The sequence below is a fragment of the Centruroides vittatus genome, unplaced genomic scaffold (assembly GCF_030686945.1).
Source record: "Centruroides vittatus isolate TY-2023 unplaced genomic scaffold, ASM3068694v2 contig_397, whole genome shotgun sequence".
NCBI lineage: Eukaryota > Metazoa > Arthropoda > Arachnida > Scorpiones > Buthidae > Centruroides > Centruroides vittatus.
In genome coordinates, this window is record NW_027122212.1 from 99674 (window position 1) to 110283 (window position 10610).

The 10610-nt window shown below is 32.3% G+C and overlaps 1 pseudogene; it reads left to right on the top strand.

The window, feature by feature from the left end:
• Positions 1 to 4932: 4932 nt before the first annotated feature.
• Positions 4933 to 6283, top strand: LOC136976184 (polypyrimidine tract-binding protein 1-like; annotated as a pseudogene).
• The last annotated feature ends 4327 nt before the right edge of the window (positions 6284 to 10610 follow it).

Below are 10610 nucleotides of genomic sequence, written 5' to 3' on the forward strand. Positions count from 1 at the left end.
GTGTGACTAAAGTTATAAGACTAACGAGCAATTATTTAGTGACATCCTCACAATGCCGGGTTGCAATTTTTAATCATATTTTTAATTTATTTCATGTAAAATATATGCTCTCCACCTCAAATTAGTACTGTAGTGTCTTTCCCCTGTACATCATACTCTTTCTTTAGCAACGGAGTCGTGCCGGTCATCTATCTATATCTAACATCTTTCAGGGAAAATTTTTGAATTAAATTAATTATTTGGATTACGACGTATAAAAGTATTATTTTGCACCGACGTTTATAATAAATTTGCATTTCCCGTTTAAATAATCATTATAATTAAATCATGGTTTATCATATGGATCAGGGGTGGCCAACTTTTGTGTACATAAGATCTACTTTTTATCTTAAAAAAATGTGTCGCGGTCGACTTCTCATAGGCATAGTCTAAGTGGAGAGGGGGAGGTGTGAAATACATACTATGTTTATCCACTGTATTTCAGTACGAAGTGCACTTCCGCGAGCTATAAATAGATAAGCAAAATATAACTTCAAAACTATTTTTTATTTTTTAAATCATTTATTAAGTTTTCAAGATATATGCTCATAAAGAAAATAAATTTCCAGACCCAACTTTTGATATTTGCAGCTACGAGTTCATTCTGTACAGGCGGTACCTAAAAAAAATCGATTTTTGACACTTTCTAGATTTTTAGTAACTTAAAATATAATTAATTTTTTTTAATCAATTGCAAAGTATGAGTTGTGATACTATTTGTTCGTAAATATGAAAAAGTTGTTATAAAAATGCACAGAATGGTTGATAATTTGATTACAATATTTCACTTTCGCGATTTTTTTTGGGCGAGGAAAATTTATCATGGAAGAAAAACAAGATTTTTAGACTTATTTTTTGCTAATCTATCAATAGCTCGGGAAGTGCACCTCGTACTGGAACACCCTGTATATCTACCTACGTAAAAACAACCTCCATATGAAATATGGAGGTGGCTCCATATGAAATATGTCTGAAATTTTTTGGCAAATGCGTTTTCACATTTAAATCTTTTTAAAAGGAAAAGATATAAATTCCACAATTTCTTTAATTTTTTTTCAAAAATCTTGGAATCTTACCTCAAAATCTTCAATTACTTTTCGGATTTCCGCGACGTATTTCCCGATCTTATAAGTATTAATATTTTATGTTTTTGTAGGTTATCCGCTATATTTGGAAAATGATTTAGATTATTTTATTGTAGATCTATTAGGAAAATAAATTTTGTTTTATATGCATCTATGCAGCTGATCATATCAATTAATGTTTTATTTTTACTCTTTACCCGGTTACAAATGTAACACATTAAGTTAAGACATCGCGAGCGATCGACAAAAATTGGCTTCGCCGATCGACTTGTTGGCCACCACTGATATAGATGATGTGCTTCAACAATTACATTGTTAATGTAAAGGTACTAAACCCAGTGGCGTAGCGTGGGTGTGCAAACGCCGCCCCCTTATTTAGATATTTTTACAAGATATTATTATTTATTGTGAAATTTTGCCGCCCCCTAAAAAGTGCCGCCCGGGGTGGGCCGCCCCTGCCGCCCCCACTACGCTACGCCACTGACTAAACCTTTATATTAAATGCGCGAAAAAGATTTTATGAAAAATAATATTACGTTAGATGTAACATACACGAAATTTTGAAAATATCTGGAACGTAGACTAAGGTGCTCCATAAAAGTATAGAACCGCTGCAAATTTACTATACGAAGATTAGGAATTACACATATGATGTAGCTACCTTTCTTATATTTTGTACAGGATTTATGAAAACATAATTTGTCGAAACACATGGTTTTCTATATCTCGGAAACCAGCAGAAATTGCAAAAAAAAACAAAAAAAAACTGATTTTAAGCACCACAAAAGTATAGAATCGACTAGTAAATGTATGCAAAAACATTAAATAGTACAAAATGGTTTAATTTAGTAATTTATTTGCGCACCTCTTTTACTAATAACATCGAAAATGTGATTTGGCATGCTATCAACAAGGTTTTTTTAATGATCGATGCCTCAAGGGAGTTCCAAGCAGTGACAATTGCTTGTTTTAAGTGTTCAAAGTCGGCATTCTGACGATTTTGGTCATAAATTCGGCCAACCAAGATCTCCAAACGTTTTTTTATAGGATTGCAATCAGGAGAACGAACTGGCCAATCCGTTTATTTTCAAATTACTGTTTCGTATCTCGTGAAACACGGATAGATGCGTTGTCCTGTTGGAAAATAACAGAATTCTTTTGAATCTATGTGTGTACGGCAGCAATTTGTTCTCCAGAACTTGTTGATAGTCGGCACTGTTCATGCGACAGGTAACAAATGCCAAATCCAATTTTCCCAACGCAGAAAATGCCCAAACCATAACATTTCCACCACCACGCGAAGGAACTTTTTCCTTCGCGAAAAGCACTTGGGCTCTTTTCGTAAATCACGCTAATAGAACGCTAAACCATCTGGCCCATCCAAATTAAATTTTCTTTTCGTCCGAAAAGATTACCTATATGACAGAAAAGTTGTTATTTCTTGTGCTAGTACGATAGGTCTAAACGAAACAAAAAACTTACCTCATTCCATTGAGTGTCCATATTTATTTTTCTTAGCAAAATGGAGTCGGGCAGCTTTGTGCTCAGGCTTGAGAGCAAAGGCTCTTTTCATTCTAGACCGAACAATGTCGTTTTTGTTGTTGTTGTGTAACAACAGCAACAAAAGGGTTCGAAGGGTTGTTGTGTAACAACAACAACCCTTCGAACGGTTTCGTGATGCACAGTACTTGAATACCCAAATCGTCTTATATTTGACACGTAGACGCGGTGGATTAGAGGCTGCATTAAAAATTCGCCTATGGTCTCGCGGAGTAAGTTTTGAAGGACGTCTACTTCTACGCTTTGGTCCATAATTTGCAGGATTTGACAAATAATGCTGAACGACCTTTTTCGAACGCTTGATGCTGTTTGCTACTGCCTGGTGACTTAAACTAGTGCTTCTCAAAGTCTTTAACAGACCTTTTAAGTCTCAAAGTCTGTTAAATGAGTACCACGATGCATGATGGGGGGGAATACTTTTACACGTGAAACTTGCGAGAAAGATTGCAATTCTATACGTATCGAGGCAGTATGTAAATTGACTTCATTGCTATTCCGCAATCAGTCACGAGTTAGAAGCTCAAGTTTCCTAAAATTACGTTTTTATAAGTTAGGTGCTGAATTACGCGTAAAAAATCTATTTCTATCTATTAGTGCATGTTCTGACCTCAAAAGACCAATTTTTTGAGCGGTTCTATACTTTTGTGAAGCACCTTAGTCTTATCATTCATTAATAATGGTAAAATATATATTTTACAAGAAATTTAAAATTTAATAAACTTCCAAATGTTGGCTATAATAATTAAAAATTATAACATCTATAATGTATTTTTCAAAAAAGTTCGAAGAAAAATTGTTTAGATACAGTACGATGCAAGACAAATAGATGCTATAGGCTACACGTAACATTTTATTTAATTATTTAAAAATGTTTTACTACAGATAAAAATAAAATCACTAATTGTTATTCCTAAATAAGCATTAGTCTACCAACTTGGAAATTTAAATTCAAACTCGGTATATATTAGGGTTTCTCTAACGGGAGAGACGGTTGTATCTTTCAGAAAACTGTGGGTTTGAAGCGGTCGATTGAAACAATTTGCTTCCTTCGAGGTGTATCTAAATCGGAGTGTTTGTTTGAGCGTCGTCGGTCATGGAAAGGACCATCATAGATTGGTTGTAATGACTTTGCGTCAGGCATCGTGGCACACAAAGACGTGTGGAGCAGTCATTAACTCAGGATGTAAAAAAAATATTTTTAGACGAGTGGTGGATTCTCTGACCGGGCGGATCGACCTCATATGATCCTTTAACCTGCAGATCAAGGTAGGTATGTCATTGGCAAGAGTCGGTGAGGAGATCAGAAAGCAGTGTAATAGGTTCGCCGTATGTGATCTCTGCTGCTGTAGTGTTGTAGTTAGGGATGACATAGGATCTTAGCCCCAAGAGGATGGCTGGGAGTTTAGCAATCCAATTGTCAGTCAGCTGAGCTCTCAGTGAGGACTTGAGCCGACGGTACCACCGTTCAATTTTTCCGTTTGAGGCTGGGTGGTACGCCGTTGTCTTAATGTGATTAATTCCCAGGGCTTTAGTGAGATCAGCAAAAAGTTGGCATTCAAACTGGCGACCCCTCTCAGTGGTTATAATGCGTGGTATGCTGAAGCGTGCAATCCATGTAGAAAGGATTGCATTGGCTATAGTCTCAGCTGACATGTCTGCCACTGGTATGACTTCTGGCTAACGTGAAAATCGATCTACGATAGTGACTAGATAAGTAAAGCTTTAGCAAGGTGGAAAGGGCCAATTATATCCACATTGGTGTAAAACTAAACGGCGATTGACTTGGCTGTAGGTCCCCACTGCACTGTTAGTGTGTTTTTCCACTTTGACTCTCTTGCACATTTTATGCCAGGGATGCAAGTTTTAGCCCACAATCTGACATTTTTCCTTACTGATGGCCAAATAAAACGTTTGCTGACCAGATCCAGTTGTTGTTGTTAAATTATGGCGACGTAACACTTCGGCGATCTGGCTAAGAGGATGCCTTCCGGGAGGTCTTTTTAAGGGTAACTGAGAAAAAAGCCAATAGTTTTTAATTCTTTAAAATCCACGACAAAACCAGTAACGAAAAATTTAATTAAATAATAATAATAATATGCTATGTGAGATGTGATGTTGGTACAGATGATATTGCTGATATTTTGCAAGATACGAAGATGGGAATCTCAGATGATATTTTAAAGTACGAACCAACTCCACCCTTCAAATGCTTGTGTTGCATTACTCCAAATACTATAACATCGAAGGTAAAACTTGACAAAACTCAAGTAGGGAAACGATCTCGCGTAGTTCCTATCCGTAACATTCCAAATGATGCTACTGAGACAGATATGATTCATTTTAGGGTGCCATTTGGACATGTAACTAATGTATACTTATTGAAAGGAAAAAATCAGGCTTTTTTAGAAATGACAGATGAAGTTTCAGCAACTAGAATGGTGAATAATTTTGTAAATTCTGGCTCGCCAGCCATTCAAAATCGTACTGTTTATGTTCAATTTTCAAACCATAAAGAACTTAAAACAGACAGTTCGCATTCAAATTCACATGTAACTACACAAGCAGCACTTCAAGCTGCTCAAGCATCAATAAATCAGACAAAGACTCGCGGTGGACCAAATACTGTTCTTAGGGTCAGAGTGGATAATTACATCTATCCTGTAACTCTTGACATTCTTTGTCAGATATTTTCTAGATTTGGGAAAGTTCTGAAAATAGTTACATTCACAAAAAATAACACACATCAAGCTCTCATACAGTATTTAGACGTCAATACAGCAAAAGCAATAAAATTGTTCCTAGATGGTAAAAATGTTTACCATGCCTGTAGTACGTTGAGAATAAAATATTCCAAACTGAAAAAATTGAATATTAAATTTAACAATGACAAAAGCAGAGATTTCACCAATAATAATCTTCCTTCTGGTGATGTAACATTAGATTCATTAGATTATCACAGGAATAGAATCACGTTCTACGGGTTTGCTTGCATCTCCTTTTGACACACCTGGTTTAGCATCACCACTTTTAGCTAATACTGCTGGAGCTCTTCCTCTTGTGAATTCTACATTATTACCTTCTGTTACAACTGCTGTTGCATTAAGTCTTTCTCGCATTGGATTTCGTGGGCAGTCTTCTGTTGGCAACGTACTACTAATTAGCAATTTAATCGAACAGATGATGACATCCGATGCTCTCTTTAACTTTTCTTGGAGCATATGGCGACGTCTTGAGCGTAAACATATTATTGAATAGAAGAGATAATGCACCGATACAGATGGCCGAACCACAACAAGTTCAAATTGCAATGTATCACTTAGACAAATTGAAAGTTTATGGTAAAGCAATTAGAGTTGTCCAATCCAAACATTAAAGTTGTACAAACTCCAAAAGAAGACCAACTTTATGCAGGTTTAACCATAGATTACACAAATTCACCATTACATAGATTAAAAAGATCGGGATCTAAAAATCATCAGAACATATGTCCGCCTTCGACTACGTTACATCTTTCAAACATTCCATCAAGCGTTGATGAAAATCATGTTCGGGTCACCATTTTGGGTTTAAACCAAATAATCACAGCTCTTAAAAACTAATAGAATTTTATTTGGAACTCAAGTACATGAACTGGCACCAGTAGAACGCACGTAGTAAAAATGAACGCGAGAGAAAGATAAAAGCTAAATTAGGAGATGCGCTGACGTGTTGCCAGGTTGGCCACAATGCCATGCTATTGTAATTAATTAGCGTGCCATAATTATTATAATTAATTAGTTCATTATTAAACTTTTATCTTTGTTATTATTATCATCGTGGTATTTACATGATTACATTCATGTCATTAATTAATTATTTACAATACAATAGCATGTAGAGTTTCTCTAACGGGATCACGACAGTTTTTAACCCGGAAAATCCTGCAAATTTCTTAAAATTTCACTTATTTCTTATTTTGTGTCAAGATTAAGACAATTTTGCAAATAGAAAGTATAATTAACTCATAAACTGTCAGAATACGTTTGTATTTATTCATTTTAAGCATGTTTATTAGTTTTTTTAAATTTTTGCTTTTTATGGCATGTCACAAATTGTTAATAGCCTACTTGTGGAAAAAATGAAAATTTTTTACTTGTCAGAACCTGTAACACCTGAAATAATTGTGCTTATGCTGTCTTAGTTTTTAACCATGTCCAGTAGCTTCAATAACTGCACTATGCCAGATTATACAAATTGGGCAAGAATAGAAACGAGTACGAAGTATGCAAGTATAAAGTTTTTCTTCATAAACCTGATTTTAAAGCCAAACGAACTGCCAAATTATCAGGCTATAAGTTGATGCCGCTATTAAAGCAATCGACGTAGACAAATCAAAATTACTAGACAGCAAAAGAAGCAATGCAACTCATCTAGAAAAGGAACTAGAAATCTTCGAGGCTACGGGTGAAAAAACACGTAACATTTGTCTTCTCTTAAATGCATTAAAGACGATTCCACTCACATCCATTGAATTGGAAAGGGCATTCTCAGTAGCGGGACTTTTCATTATTAAAATAATAACCAGATCGAGTGATTGGAGTATTGACCGTCTTTGCTTTCTAAAATCTTATTATCAAAATTTACAATAATATTTTGTATTATGTTTTATTTAAAAACATAAAATTATCTTCTAAGTTAGAAGTTTGATCTAAGTTCATCTTTTTCTTTAAATTTTCAATTCAATTCAAAGCTAATTTTTTTTTGTAAACAGATTCTAACAAACTTTAATAATTTTTTTTTTTTTTTTTTTTTTTTGTATTTCTGAAAATTTCTACGTAATTCAAATGTAATTTTTAATCATATTTTACACAGCATTATTAATATTATTATTTTGGAGGTTGCAGGATGTAGTAAATTACTTAAAAATGAAAAATAATTAGGCTATATCATTTGATTTCGAGATTTATTTTATATTTTAGAAATAATTAATTATATCCCGAGATTTCCCGGGATTCCGTCGAAATCCCGGGACAAGCGAAGGACTGAGAAATAGTGTATATTCCATAATTCATCAGGTCAAGTATCGTTTCCGAATCCTTATCCATGCCGGATAAGGATTGGGAAACGAGATAGGATATGGATTAGATTCACGTTTGATATGATATTATAATACCATATACTCTATGCCGCTATCTCGCATTAATTAAATTAATCACTCAAGAGAGAAAATTTCGCAAATATGTAAGTTTCGAAACACAGAAATCCAAAATAATCGCGCTCTCTTTTTTTAAGGTTTCGAAAAAAGGTTTTCAAATTCTTAAATTTGAAAGATTTTTTTCGTCATCTTTAATCAATTTTACAAGTTCCGATTCGCTAAACGAATGACATTTGTGAAAATTAAAATGTTATTCTAAGTTTTTAGAATGTATCATTGAAAAGACTGAGGCTATTTTTGAGTTGACGTTCGAGACTTTAGAGTTAAAGTTTCTTGACGAATGCCTTCTGGTAATTTTACATTTCATGTAACAAAAAACAAAAAATAGGAAAAGTTTTCAAATATCGTTAAAACAAAATAATGTTGTTCGAAATTGGATTATTTTGAATAAAGACGAATCGTTGCCTCGAAAGCAATGAAATTTTTCACATCAGAAATTCGTTCATTCATTAATATCTTCGTGATAAATAGATCAAAATTGAATATTTCAAAATTAATGAATTGCATTTTAAATACATTGTACATTTAAATTTGGAATTTGTTTCAACTAAAGCAATAATTGTACATTTAATTCATTAATCAGCAATGTTATTACGAATAAAGTTATGTCGTTTCATTATATATCAATATCAATATTACAAAACATTAATTGTCGTGTTTTGCAATAAGATCGATTGAATTTTGACTTATTGAAAATTATTATTATTTTTAAAAATAAATATGGCAGTAATAGAGTCAACTTACATGTACTGTACAGTATATACACGCACATAACCTTTCTTTTACTTTCTGCCTTATGGGTACCAACAGGGCCTTTTTTATAAGCCAATCGTGGGTTCGGCTAGGCCCACAATGGTGGTAACTGAGTAGTTAGAGATGGGTTGGATATATCCGAGATAAACCCTTCTGAAAAATTCCTGAGATTTTTTGAACCTCTGGATTCGATTCCCAGGTTCCCTAAGCGTGGGAGCCTGACTTCTTATATATATATATATTGTAATGCAATGTTGTTTTTAAAAATGTTTCTACATATGTCGGGCGAAAGCAAATAAACAAATGAATAAAAAATAAGGTATATTAAAGTTTTATTCTATTTTTTGTACCATTTCATTAATTTTACATACAGAATATGGGAATCGTTAATAAAGAAGATGACGTATTCTAAAATCATATCAATGTTTACAAGACGACGTTTAATTACAGAAAAAAACATTAATTGTAATTAAAAATTGTGTTATTAGTAGAATAAATCATGCATATTTATTAAAATATAATAAAAATTAAACTTTAATGCGCGTGTTAACCTATACATTTGATTCGAAATTATGACAGCCAAGTATCCCAAATGTGTATCATTTAAAAATGTAAAATTAAACATAAATCATAAAACTGAAATAAATAAATTGTTGTTTTAATAATAATTTAAATGAACTATTTAAAATAAAATAACAGTGTGTGACCCCGATTTAAGAGTACAGTATATTCCCCTCGTTCCTTGTAAACCTCTCATAAATCAAAATCTTATTAATAAGGTCCAGCTTATCCATTATTTCCTATAACTTTTTTACTGAAACCCAATTAACATTAAAATGCTGCAAAATATTTATTATAAACGAATGATTCTAAAAGAAATAAAATTAATTTCGTTGATTAGGTTATTCACCCACATAAAAAAGAAATAATACGATATAAGAGAAACAAATCAGATATTTATTTAGTGACAAGAAAGCAACAGTTGTTTTCTGATTGCTTATTGTCGTAATAAAGTAAAATAGAACCAGTTTCTAATTAACGAAATTGTAATCACTAATAGAAGGATTTTTAATGTAGAGAGAAAGTTAACTAAACTGCCAAGTTCTACGTTAGAGCAAATAGCAGAGTCCCTAATGAACGAAGACAATGTATATAAAAGAAAACAAAATGGAGACATAGCCAGACTGATAGTTAATTATCTTCCAATATTTTACCAAATTAAGGAATTTTTCGATAAAATTCCTCGCAATATTGTTAATATAAAAGTAAAAATTTAATAATTACGGTGGTAACTTATTATAGAAATATTCGTTTCGTACCATTAAATTTCCACTTAATAATTTGTTTTTTCCCATAATTTGAAAATATGGAAGATCCTTATTGTCATATTACAAACTAGTTGAAAGAAAGAAGAAAGTAAAAAAAACTATTTTTTTTGGTTATATATTTCATTTAATCCCTTATTCATTTTTATTACTATCAATCCATCTCAATTTTAAAAATTACAATAATCATTAATACTAAAAAAATCAAAGCATTTATCAAAATAATTATTAATTCTTTTTGAAATGCAAATTACGTCTGAAAATTTTAATTATAACTTTTTGATTATAAAGAGCTTATGTATTACGTGTTCATTTATTAAATATTTGTCATGCTATTTTATGAAAAATGACACGAGAAAAAGTAAACAAATACACACAATAAATTATCAGAATTAAGAAATAAATTTACATGAGACTAGAGGCAAAGTCGTGATCGCCTTTCTATTATTTTAATTATTTAATTTTATCAGGATTTTTAACAGGCTTAATCAAAATTTCATCTTGTTGGATAAGCTAATAGTAAATGGAATGCGTTAACAAATATCAAAGACAATTATTATTTTAATAATAAAAAATTAAAATATCAAGTATAAATACAAAATATTCCAATTAATACAACTTCTCAATTTCTCCCAACAGATTAGAAAAATCCGC